Raw genomic sequence first — 3,697 nt, forward strand, 5'->3', positions numbered from 1 at the left:
ACTAGAAGCCATTGAAGAAGCTGTCAAAACCACATCAGGGAAAGATAAGGATAAAGGAGTAAGATTACAAGATCGCACCTTTTCGCATATATTGGACACTAAACTCTTTAAACTGAGGTCCTTTTTTTTCTTTTCCCTTTGCAGTCTCACGAAGATGAAGATGGACAGAATAGAAATGAAGAGGTTATAAATGAAGAGGTCAGTATCTATTTTAAAAGTTTTTCTGTTTAAAAAGTGTTTTTAACGGATTTACAGCATAACACTGATTAAAGGGCAACCATAGTGACTTAAACCTTTTAAAACCCTTTTGAAACAGAATGTAAAACCTTAAAAATGATGTTGTTATATGTTCTTTTGTTTTGTGGCAGGCTGGCAAACAAAATGTTGATGGAGATATTGCTAGAGAAGATTTCGTAGAAAGCCAGTCTGCAGATTCTGTCCGTCCGTCAAACACACAAGATGGGAGCTACGCTGCAGATGATGAAAACACTCAAAAAACTGGTGGTGATGATGGTAATTACTTTGAAGAAACACCAAAGGTACATATATCTAGTATTTTTATAAGTTCTCAAATATCCTTTTAAAAGCCTGTTGTAAACCACAATTGTTATCATCTTTGAAGGATAAATCTCCTTCTCCACGCCCTTCTACACCAAAATTTGATCTTCTTTCTGAAGAAGATGAGGTTAGTGAAAAAGATAAAAGCATGGATAAAGAGAAGGGAGCAAGCAGTAAGAAGAGAGTTTTGAGAGAGAGAAAACAGGTAAATCATTAATTTTTTATATAGTTGTTATGAGTATTTTAAAAGATTTCATCAAGTAAACCAAGAAAATGATGAACTGCAGAGAAAGTGTAAGCAAAGCAATGATGGTGATGATGATGTTATGAACAGAAAAGAGGTTAGTAACTAGTTGTAGAAATTGTTATACATTTTATTAAATGTTTTACAAAAAATTGTGATTATCTTGAGGCACTACAGAGGAAGAAGCGTAAATCAAGTGACAATCCAGATGCTGATATTCAAGCTAGAGAAGGGGTATGTATCTAACTTAATTATTTCTATGAGATATTTAAAATGTTTTCCAGTGTATCGATATAAAGTGCGAAATTTTTTAGTTTTGTAAAGCCACATAAAAAGAAGAGTAAATCTGATGATGTTGGTGGTGTGCAAAGAAAAAGTGAATGAAATACAATTCCTTCTATTCACACTCAGCCGCCTTACACGGCCGAGAAGAAGAAGGACCCAATACTTTATCCTTTTTCCAAAGTTGATAAGACCCGGTTAGAAGTATTTAGTGACTGGAAGAATTCAAGGAAAACAATGTAAGTTTTAGTTTCTAGCAACAAAAGTAAAAGTTCAAATTAGTCTTTTAACAGATGTATTCATGGTTTTGTAAGTATTCATGGTTATTCTGTTTATTTTTTGATGTAGGCAACTAACAATTCTGGGTAAAAAAGTTGATGTTAAATGGTTCACAACACTAGAGACGCCAGGAAAGTCGTTAACAACAATGGTATGATTACAAAGCTTAAGGTTTTACAATGTGTTGTTAACGTTTCATGGGGTTTTAAAACACTTTAAAAGTTTTTAAAGAGTTTTAAAAGGGTTTTTAAAAGTGTTTACAAGAGGTTTAAAAGGTTTTAAAAGGAATTAAAATATGTCTTCTAAGCGGTTTCAAAGATTTACAATGTGTTTAAATTGGTTTACAAGATGATGTGTGACCGGGTCTTAATTTATTTATATGAATTATTTGACAACAAGACTTGTTTTAATCTGTTTTTTGTTGTTGTTTAGCATGTTGATACAGTTGTGAAGTTGTTAAGCAGAAGAGAAGAAAGTCATCCGCACTTCTTTAAAAGCAAAGCATTGACATTGGCTGAAACTTCTTTTTTGAGAGAGATTGATGAATATTACTCAATATTCGTTGACAACAAAGATGAATATGAGTTCCCTGAAGAAGGATTCAATCAACTCTTCAAGGAAGCACCTACAAACAAAATACTGGCGCCAATGTCGGTTAAGGAAAGACTTTGGATGCCATTGATGATCAATTTGGAGAAGAAGGAGTTGATTATCTACGACTTAGGCAAGCATTTCTACACCAACAAAATTAAAGACAAACAGGTGCATATGCTGTTGCAATGCCTTATATTGCCCAGAAGAAGTTTGGGATGAAAAATGATACAGAGAAATCTCCGTTCAGAATCAGTATTATAAATTGCATACCTCAGGTAAATACTGTTGAGCTTGTTTTCTAGTTTTTTGATATGGTCTCTGTAAATACTTTGGACTCTTCACTTTGTTTTTTCTTGATAGGTTGATAAGATTGAAGATAGTGGTGTCTTCATGCTGAAGACAATCGAATGTTTGGCTATGAGCATAACAACACATGGCAATCTTAAAAATGAGTCAATTGGTGATTTACGGAAGAAAATGGCGGTTGATATCTTTGCAAGTCAGTGTAGGTTTTTACATGGTTATTTAAACTGGTTTTAGATGGGTTAACAACTTTTGTATTGCAACGTATTTTAAATGGTTCTAACATCAATTATATTATATTTGCAGAATTACAAAATGACTAGGATAATGGAAGTTTGCATCTTGCTGGTATATGAACGTGATCGCAGGAATGGTGCTTTAGCTTATTGCATCAAGAACAATATTTTAGTTGTTTTACTGTGACACTATTCTAAAAATATGTTAAGTTACTCCTTTTATATATATACTTCGTTTAAGTTTTAGGTATTTACAATGAAGTTTAAAACGTTGTTTATCATTTCCGAATCCTTTTAAAAACATTTTAAAACTCTTGTAAAATCCTATAAAATTTATTGAAATACCCAAAAAAAACTCTTTTAATCCTTTTAAAATACGTTTTAAAACACTTGTAAATCTTTTAAATTCATTGAAATACCCAAAACAAACCCTTTTAACCTTTTAAAATCCGTTTTAAAACGCTTGTAAAAACTTTTAAATGGTTTTAATACTATATTTTAAATGATTTTACAATGTTTTTGTATAATAAGGGTGAAAGCCCTAGGCCTAGGCCCAATAGTAAAATATAACCTTCACTCCCCCCTGTATCAATTGTCCCTAAAAGCAAGGGTTTCTCTTTCAAAAAGTACAGTTTTCCGTCTGGGAGGTTGAAAGTCGCAAAATTCACTCAAATCTGTATTTGCTTAAATTGGGTTCTCGATTTCGTCGGATTGCAGACACGAAATCGTCGGATTGAAAGTAGGAGTCGGCTGATTGGGTACGCGAGGACTTCAAATTGCAATTTCTCTTTGTCGAATTACGGACTCTTCTTCTCCCTCGTTTTTCCTCTCAGTCCTCTATTCGAATTCGTCGTCTCTTCTTCTCCCATTTGTAAGTTTGGTTTGGAATTTAATTTTGACTTCAATTTCTATTTCAATATGAAATTTTATGATGTTTTGGTGAACTCGGAATACGAAGGTTGGATATTTATCAATGTCTTTAAAAAGTTTTAAATTGGTTTTAAAATAGGATTTATAAGGGATCTTGGGTGCATGTCTTGAATATGTCCTCTGTAAACAATGTTGACAGGTTTTGCGATATGTGTAATTTTGAAGATTCTGCGAAGAAAATGTGCTTTCCAAAAAGATTAATCACGCCAGGCACAGAGGGAGATACATTAGAAAGAGTTACTAAATATTCTTCAGAGCAAGCTGTTTTGGC

The 3,697-nt window shown here is 32.9% G+C and overlaps 1 long non-coding RNA gene across 1 annotated transcript; it reads left to right on the forward strand.

The window, feature by feature from the left end:
- The first annotated feature begins 376 nt into the window (after window positions 1–376).
- On the forward strand, window positions 377–894 carry LOC147926854 (uncharacterized). Its single transcript, XR_015581961.1, has 3 exons — window positions 377–539; window positions 623–763; window positions 846–894. It is a non-coding gene; the product is annotated as an uncharacterized LOC147926854 (long non-coding RNA).
- Window positions 895–3,697: the final 2,803 nt, after the last annotated feature.

Source organism: Camelina sativa, chromosome 15, assembly GCF_030686135.1.
Source record: "Camelina sativa cultivar CO46 ecotype springtype chromosome 15, ASM3068613v1".
Lineage (NCBI taxonomy): Eukaryota > Viridiplantae > Streptophyta > Magnoliopsida > Brassicales > Brassicaceae > Camelina > Camelina sativa.